A 10,025-nucleotide genomic window follows, 5' to 3' on the forward strand; every position below is an offset into this window, starting at 1 on the left:
CTGACATGTTTAATGAATAACTTTTAAAGTGTACATTGTACCTGGAACTTTCAAAGCCTGCATCCCTTTCTTTTTTTCTTGGTTTTTTCGATAGGATCTTTTTTTTTACTTAAATTGATAGGTAATGGGGTCGATAGGAAGGTTCCTCAATACATATACAAACAAATATGAAATATCTTTTATCTTCATAATGGAAAAGACCATTTAAGCCTCAATCAGTATCCAAACCATGGTAGCTATAGCCAATGCCTCAACGCAAATTTTGTTGGCTAGCGCGCCAATAAAAAGAAAAATAAACTGGAAAAAGGTGAAAATGCAAAAAACGTGAACGGCAGGATTCGAACCTGCGCGGGCAGAGCCCACATGATTTCTAGTCATGCCCGATAACCACTCCGGCACGTCCACCATTTATGAAAAATTAAAGGATTTATATTTAATAAAAAAAGTTTTTAGCATCAACATCAGCCAACGTTCAGGTCAATCTGTCGTCATCAATCTTTGTCGAGGTGTCATCTTCCCATCTTTCTTACGTTCAACACAAGCTATTGATTTACAGTCACAACAACTATGGGAATAGTTATAATTAGAAGAGAATCTGTGCAACAATATAATAACAACTAATAAGTGTATCTTGATGTGTGCAGGGGTTCCTAATCAACAACTAGGGCTTGTAGGATGGAGCGTGGGAATATCCAAAGACAAACATATACAATATGTCAATTTTGGAAACCGGAAGGCAAAAGGTGTGGTGGAGGCTATGCTTGATGGACTTCAAATAGGAATGTCAACAGCTTCACAATATGGGCTAAGTATAGATGAAATATGGACAAACAATCCAAAAATCGCTCATCTATTACCTAAGCCAACAAAACTAACGTGGCCCCTGGCAGAATTAACAAGTCTTTTGGATTTGGCTAAAACCTCAAAAACAGTTAAATTTGATATTTTCCCAAATAGTTCACTCCAGATGCGTTTTGAATATTATCCAAGACATTATGCTAACATAGCAGTTAGTCAAGAGGATTACTGTAATAACATTATATGTAGTCCTTGTAAGTGTTTTCAGACTTAACCTTTAATATTAAGTTTTCTTCTTTGATTAAAAAAAAACACAAGCTATTGATGGTGCATAATAAAAAAAAATTGCATATGATTCTTTGTCCAAATAGTTATTAGGAAACTATTTAAATCTTTTTAGAGGCTAAATGGATGTGAATTTTGATGGTGCTCTAGTTGTGAACAAGTCTGAATCACATATTGATATGTCTCAAATTTGCTAAGCCCTTAGATCACTGATGAATGAGCTGCAAAACAATCGTCAGATGTGGCCCGACCGCAAGGATCGAGAGACCACCTACGAAGGCTAAGTCAGTTAAGGAACTGATCACAAAGGCTCTGGCTAATTGCAAAGCAAATGTTTGAATACGAATAATGGGAATACGATTCAATTACTTTCTTTGTACGTAGGTTGGGACTTATATAGTTTTTACCTTCTAATATCGTCCATTGAACTCGGTCAAGCCTTCTCTTGGTAGCCGTCGGATATTTACAGTTAGACCTGATCCTGGGGTAATGGATGACTTCCTTTAATCACATGATCCTTTGCTACGGGCGTGATAGTTACTCCAACCTGCACGATCATCCGCTTCAGCGAGAATTAATAACCGCCCCTAGGTGGATTAGATACTCCGAGTTTCCTGGGTGCGTGCTTGTCTTCTGGACGTGCAAGGTTTCTTCCTTAGCACGCTACCCTTAAATCCGGTTCATTCGAACCTTAAACGGTCGGGTCATTCCCAACCGAGATCAAGGGTTGAACCAAGGGTGGACCCGATTTCATCATAATTTTCCCGTATCACATACTTATCAGGGGAGCATTTTTTGACCACAAAAAGAAGAAAGCCATGAGAGACAAAGAGACCCACAATAGCTCCCATGCCTAAATTTTTCTTATTATTATTCTAGTGTGGATCTCACTGTTATAAAATAAAGAAGATATTGAATACAAAGAAGAAATACAAGATCAGTTCAGCTCTTCTATTGAGTTACTCATTACATATTTATAATGGAACTAGCATCTTCTCTGATATGGTAATATCAGAGTTTACAAAGAAATACAATATATAATTCTCACACACAATAAGATAATCTTGATATGGAAGGATAGATTCCCACCCAAGATAGAAGGTGCATAGAAATGGAAATATTGACTGCCAACATTGTGTAATGAGATGGTTGTGATCTTCACCAATATTGCATCCTGAGGTAATTGAGATCTTCAATTGGAAGTACAATCTCTTTGGGGTAATGGACATCCATAATAAATATTATGTATAATACTCTCCCTTGGATGTCCATCAATAGATAATGTACCTCGTTAAAACCTTACTAAGAAAAACCCTGTGGGAAAAAATCTTAGTGAAGGAAAAAGAGTATACATATTTAAATAATACACATTGGTAGCTGCCTCATTAAAAACCTTACCAGGAAAACCTGGTGGGACAAAACATTGGTTAAGGGAAAAAGAGTGCAACATGTATTTTACTCCCCCTGATGATAACATCATTGAGTATCTTTAAGTACGTACATTCCAATATCATATATCAGCTTCTCAAGATTTTAAGTATGCAACTTCTCAGTAGATAAATCAGTCAAATTATCACTTGAACGAGTTTGTTGAACATTGATTTCACAATTTCATTGAAAACCATGAATGAAGAAGAATTTTGGTGAAATATGTTTCGTTTTATCTTCTTTGATATATCATTTATTCAATTGAGCTATGCATGCAACATTATCTTCATATAATATTGTTGAAAATCCTTCTTTTAGTAGAAGACCGCATGCTTCCTAAATGTGTTGTATCATTGATCTTAACCAAATATAAAATAGCTAACATTCACTTGTGAATAAATAGCATGTTTGAGATCTAGTTTTATATAGATCAGATAAATATCATGCATCACATAACAAGTAAGTTAATGTCCACATTCATAAAATAATATAATGTCAATAATTCTTCAAATGTACTGAAATATATGTTTTATAACATTTCAGTGTCTTCGTATTGGAGAAGAGATAAATCTTGCTAATACACTTATAGAAAATGCTACATCCGATTGTGTATTATCAGCAAGGAAAATTAATGTCCCAATTGCACTAAGATATGGTACTTCAAGACCAATAAATTCTCCATTGTTTTCTTGGGGTCGAAATGAATCTTTCTTTATATTGAGCGATCTCACAACCATTGGGGTACTTAATGGATTTACTTTATCTATGAAAAATCGTTTCAAAATATTCTATATATAAGTTGATTGATGAACGAATATTTCATTTGTCAAATGCTCAATTTATAAGTCAAGACAAAACATTGTTTTTTCAAGATTTTCATTTCAACTTTCTTCAAATAATCTACTGCTTTTGGAAATTCTTCAGGAATTCCAATGATATTTAAGTCATCTTCATATACACTTATTAAAATTAGATCTATATCCTTTAATAAAAGCACAATAATAAATTGGATCATTTTTATACTCTTCATTTAGTAAATATCCACTAAAAAGGTTATACCATATATGCCATGATCATCTCTGAAGCTTTATTGAACAAACTTCCTAAGAATTTTTATATGCTTAAGTCATTTTGAATCCTTCAGGGATTTTCATATAAGTTTCATACTCGAGTGAACCATATAAATAAGTTGTAATAATATCCAATAGACGCATGTCAAAATTTTCATATACTGCAAGATTAATAAGATATCTGAAGGTGATTGCATCCACCACAAAAGAACATGCTTCCATGTAATCAATGCCAGGCTTCTGCGAAAATTCTTGTGCCATAATTCATACTTTATATATCACAATTTCATTCTTTTTCTCATTTCATTTTTCGCATGAAAACTCATTTGTACCCCACTGGCTTTATACCTTCAGATATTGAACTACAGGTCTAAAAACTTTAATTTTTCAAGCGAATCCAATACTGCTTAAATTGCGTCTGTACATTTTGGCCAATCATTTCTTCATTATATTCATCAACAAATTTATATTCAAGATCATCGTTTTGTTACATTATTTCAACAACATTATATGCAAAAATTGTTGTTGACAACTTTATATTTTTTGTTCCATTTTTTTTCTGCAATAACATAACTAATCGAGATCTCTTCATTATTTTCAGATAACTAAACATCTTCTGGGGTTTTATAAGAAGTTATGTCTTCAAGATCTTTCTAATCAATTATCTCCATATTATGACCATCTTGATCATTTGATAATTTCCTTTTCTAGGATTTTATCCTTGGAACCGATTGATCTTCCACGTTTTAAACGTGGTTTAATTTCATTTGCACTGATAAATTGTCCTGCTGGGACATCAATTCTAAGTGGAGCATTTGCAGTTGGAATATGAGATTTAGTAACTCTTAGCAGGTCAGTAAATCTGGCAGTTGATTCATAGTATTTATTGCATTATCCTTTGAACTTCAAGTTCACATTGTTTAGTGCGAGGATCTAAAATGAGATAATGATAATGCATTACAATCAATCTCTTTTTCCAACTGTTTATTCTCTCCCCCTCATGTTGGAAAAACTAATTCATCAAAATAATACTCAGCAAATATTACTTTAAAAAAATCTCCTATCATTGGCAAGATATTGAATTTTATAAGGAGATTCATATCCAACATATATTCCCAACTTTATTTGGGAACTTATTTTTGTGTGCTGTGGTGGAGCAATTGGAACATAAAGCGCACATCTAAAAATTTTAAGATGAGAAATATTTTGCTTCTGACCATAAGCCAATTGTAATAGGGAGAATTTATGACAATCTTTTGGCCTGATGCGTATAAATGATATTTTGTTCTCATAAACAATGGTTTAACTCTTAATTTGAGACATTTAATAAATAACTTTACCAAACTATTTTGGATATAAACATGAGCAACAGGCTATTCAACTGTGATCTCAGCTGTTATATAATAATCATAAAGCCTGAGATGTAAATTTACCAGCATTATCAAGACAAATTGTCTTCATTTTATAATCCATAAATTGTACTCTCAATCTAATTATTTGAGCAAACAATCTCGCAAATACCAAATTGTGAGTTCATAATGAACATACATGTGACCATTTTTATAGATGCATCTATTAAAATCATATATTATCTGAATGGTCCACATGATAGGTGAATAGGCCCATATATTTCACCCTCTATACGTTTCAAAAACGTAGAATGTTCAATCTCAACTTTAGTTGGTGAATATTTAATAATAAATTTTTCTTGAGAACAAGCAATACAAGAAAATTCACTTAATTGAAGAATTTTCTTATTCTTCAATAGATGACAAATGAATTTTCAATATAAAAAAATTTTAGCATCATATTTGATCAGGGATGGTTCAACCGGTCATGCCAAATAATAAAACTATCGGAATCAATGTTCACTTGATTTACCCAAGCATGTGTTTCAACTATGCGAATATTCATGTAGTACAAATTGGGAGAAAAATATTTAACACTTATGTAGTGATGTATAGATATTTACTTTTATCATTATTTGTAGTTTCAATCTGATAATCATTTTGGCAAATAGCTTCAAAACTAAATAAATTTCTTTGAGACTTACTACAAAATAATGAATTATTTATAGTCAATTTCATCTCCCAGATAATAATAGATGAGCTCTTCCGGAGCTTCCAATCAATATTGTACTATTGATTATTATATGAACATTGGCTTCCGTATGCAGGGGCGGACCTATGAAGGGGCCGGAGGGGGCCATGGCCCCCCCCGGATTTTTAAAAAATTTATGCATATTCCCTTAATTTCTTTAATTTTTCTGGTTTTTTCTCTTCCCACATGTGAAATGTCACTATTTGGCCCCCCCCAATATTGTGAACAGTTTTTAAAGGTAAAATGATGGGCATAAATGTCAATCCTGGTAAAAAAACTAATTCATCAATCCCTATTTATTCTCTCCTCTCTTCTCTCTCATCTTTTCTTCCTATTTATTCTCTTCTGTTTCTATAAATGTGGGTTAAAGGAAATTGTTGAAAAAAAATCTTATTAGGTATTTAAAAATCAAAATGTTATTTCTAATTAAAAACTAATTATTCAATCCCTATTTATTCTCCTCTCTCCTCTCTCCTCTCTCTTCTTTTTTTCCTATTTATTCTCTTCCCTTTCTATAAGCGTGGCTTAAGAAAATTTGGAAAAAAATATACTCCACAATTAGGTCTCTTTCTCTTTCTCAATTTATTTATTTTTTCATTTTTTGTTATTCTTTTTAATTTGATTTTATCTATAGTTAGTAGGTAACTAACTACCATTGATTTGCATCTCTTACCTAAAAAAAAAATTTGGTTTACATCTCTTACCAAAGAAAATTTTGGTTTGCATCTAACTTTTTAGGATTGAAGTCATGTGTATATTTTTTTTTATATTATTGCTTTAATTGTACCTATATTTTGTCGGGAAAAAATATCATTATTAATAATTTATCATTTTTTCAAATATGTGTGGGCCCCACAAAATATATGTGGTCTATTCTTTAATTTAATAAAATAATTTAGAGTTGTGACCTCAAAAGGAAAGGTTATCTGACTTTCATTTTTCGGCCCCCCCCCACTATTGCATCCTGGGTCCGCCACTGTCCGTATGAACATTGGCTTCCGCATCATCAAATAAGATATATATATATATATATATATATATTCCTAAGAATAGTATGCATCGTAGCATATAAGAGAATATTCACATTCTTCATCAAAATGAAACAAAATAAATCAAAAGATATATAGAAAATCAATAAAAAAATTATAGAAGAAAAATATTAAATTTAAGATAAACTAACATATGAGATGAAATTTGAAGAGAAAATACAAACTAATATAATATTAATTTTATTTTTATTTGAACTCGACTAACATAATCAAATCTTCAACTATTATCTTCAAAGGAGTTTGCATCATCTAGATGGTAGTATCTGTGAGACCATCAAAATCATCCATTTTATAGGCAAAAATTGTTCAAGTATCATGATATTGGAAAATCCAATATATATTCCTAAGAATAGTATGCATCGTAGCATATAAGAGAATATTCACATTCTTCATCAAAATGAAACAAAATAAATCAAAAGATATATAGAAAATCAATAAAAAAATTATAGAAGAAAAATATTAAATTTAAGATAAACTAACATATGAGATGAAATTTGAAGAGAAAATACAAACTAATATAATATTATTTTTATTTTTATTTGAACTCGACTAACATAATCAAATCTTCAACTATTATCTTCAAAGGAGTTTGCATCATCTAGATGATTGGTAGTATCTGTGAGACCATCAAAATCATTCATTTTATAGGCAAAAATTGTTCAAGTATCATGATATTGGAAAATCCAATTTATCTTCACATTATTTTTATTTCTTTTTTTTTTTTTATATAAGGTTCATCCGGGCCAGCTTGCACGCACCACGATTTACATCCTCAAGGAGCTTTTTTTATATTTACGCCTTCAAGTGGGTGCGAACCAAAGACCTCCCCTAGGGAAGTTGGATCTTTAACCGCTTTAACATACCACATTTTGGCGACATTATTTTTATTTCTTTAATTAAGGCTTGACAAAGCTTAATTAAATATTGTGGAGTACGACAGATATATGAGGATAATTATTATCTTCACTCCTTGAAGAGTTATATTAAGAATCTTATTATTCTCTTATTTATTTCCATCATAATGAGGATAATTATTCCGTCTTTTGCCTCATTATCTTCCACAGTTATGACCATAATTATAATTTTGTCTTCTTTCAAGCATATCATGAATTGATACATTCACTTCAGGGAATGGAGCAATACTAATAAGACGAGCTTCATGACTTTTCATTAATAATCAATTATTTTACCCAACTACAAATAAACATGATATAATTCAGAGTATTTTTAAAACTCCTTTTACAATATTGCTATTGTAACAACAAATTTGAAGTTTGAAAATTTGTGGCATATTTTAATCAATAATATTTTCTCCACATAATTTCAATAAAAGAATTAATTTCAAAAACTGCAGAACTGTATTTATTTACAGTTTCAAATCTTGCAACTTCATGTGCATCTGCAGAACTGTATTCATTTACAGTTTCAAATCTTACAACTTTAAATGCATTTGCAGAACTGTGCTCATTTACAGTTTCAGATCTTGCAATTCCAAGTGCATCTGCAGAACTGTACTCATTTATAGTTTTAGATCTTGCAACTTCAAGTGCATCTGCAGAACTGTAATCATTTACAGTTTCAAATCTTACAACTTCAGGTGCATTTAACAATATTTGTGGTGCAATTCTAGCAACCACTATATACAATAAGTAAAACCAATTGTTAAGGCAATCTAATATCTTATTATTTGTTTGATTCTTAGATTTAATAAAGCACATACATTTTATCATGATGCACTTACATTTCAAGATGGACAAGGTAAACTCCATTATTTACAAAAACGCGCAAGGAGATCAATCATTCTTTTCACTTTGGAATATAAATCACAATGATACATAATATGTTGTCTTTCTTCTCAAAACGCAACGCTTTGAGTGAAGTCGTTCACAATTACTTTGAGCAGAATCGTTCTGATAACGTGTTATAAAATAAAGAAGATATTGAATACAAATAAGAAAGACAAGATCAGTTCAGCTCTTCTATTGAATTACTCTTTACATATTTATAATAGAACTAGCATATTCTCTGATATGGTAATATCAGAGTCTACAAAGAAATACAATATATGATTCTCACACACAATAAGATAATCTTGATATTAAATGATAGATTGCTACCCAAGATAGAAGGTGCATAAAATGAAAATATTGACTGCCAATATTTTGTAATAAGATGGTTGTGATCTTCACCAATATTGCATTCTGAGATAATTGAAATCTTCAATTGAAAGTACAATCTCTTTGGGGTAATGGACATCCATAATAAATATTATTTACAACACTCACAACATTTTTTGTAATTTTTTCTCATTGTGGGTCTCATAGTTTTTGTGTTTAAACAATAAAATATAAGGAGAAATGCGAAAGAAAAAGAACAAAAGAGTTTTTTTTATGTATAGTCCTTTTAGTAGAGTATAAATTAATGTTGGGTTCATTTAATATAATAAATTATGCTTAGATCCCATGACAATTAACACCATCTCTAGGGGCGGACACACTAAGGGGCAAGGGCAGCGGAATTTTTAAATTTTTTTTATAATTCATTTAATTTTCACTTTATATATTAATTTTCTTCATTTTATTCAGTTTTTTTTTCTCTTCTTACATGTGAAAATGTCACTATTCCCCCCCCCTCAATATTGAGAACATTTTTTAAAAGTAAAATAATGGTTATAAATGTCATTCATAGTTAAAAACTAACTCCTCAATCTCTATTTATTTTCCTGTTTACCAAAAAATGAAAATCCCTATTTATTCTTCCATCTCTTCTCTCTCACATCTTTTTTTCCTATTTATTCTCTTCTCTTTCTATAAAGGTGGGTTATTTTCGATAGAAATAGGACAATAATATGAAAATATGCCTAGTTTATTATTTAGTGATTAAAGTAAAGATTAGAGAGATAAGATTAAAATTAAATAACAAACCTGTTAGTTCTTTTTCCTTGCATTATTCTCTACCCCTTACATTCAAGTCATCATCAATCTTAAAGCAGGAAGTGGAGTTTCATCTGAGAAATTCTCCAAGGGCAAAACCCTAACCAGAGTTAGAATTTGGGAGGAAGGTGGGGTATCAATTTTTTTTGGCTTTAGGATCTCTAGTGGTCAAAGAATGACATGCAATGCTGACATGTTTAATGAATAACTTTTAATGTGTACATTGCACCTGGAATTATCAAAGCCTGCATTTCTTTCTTTTTCTTGGTTTTTTGGGTAGGATCTTTTTTCTTACTTAAACTGATAGGTAATGGGGTCGATAGGAAGGTTTCCTCAATGCATATACAAACAAATATGAAATA

The 10,025-nt window shown here is 31.1% G+C and overlaps 1 non-coding gene across 1 annotated transcript; it reads right to left on the minus strand.

Annotated features, from left to right (window-relative positions):
• Positions 1-323: 323 nt before the first annotated feature.
• TRNAS-AGA (transfer RNA serine (anticodon AGA)) lies at positions 324-405 on the minus strand. The gene has a single exon. It is a non-coding gene; the product is annotated as a tRNA-Ser (tRNA).
• Positions 406-10,025: the final 9,620 nt, after the last annotated feature.

The sequence above is a fragment of the Hakea prostrata genome, chromosome 9 (genome assembly GCF_041222555.1).
Source record: "Hakea prostrata isolate BN-2017 chromosome 9, UWA_Hpros_2, whole genome shotgun sequence".
Classification (NCBI taxonomy): domain Eukaryota; kingdom Viridiplantae; phylum Streptophyta; class Magnoliopsida; order Proteales; family Proteaceae; genus Hakea; species Hakea prostrata.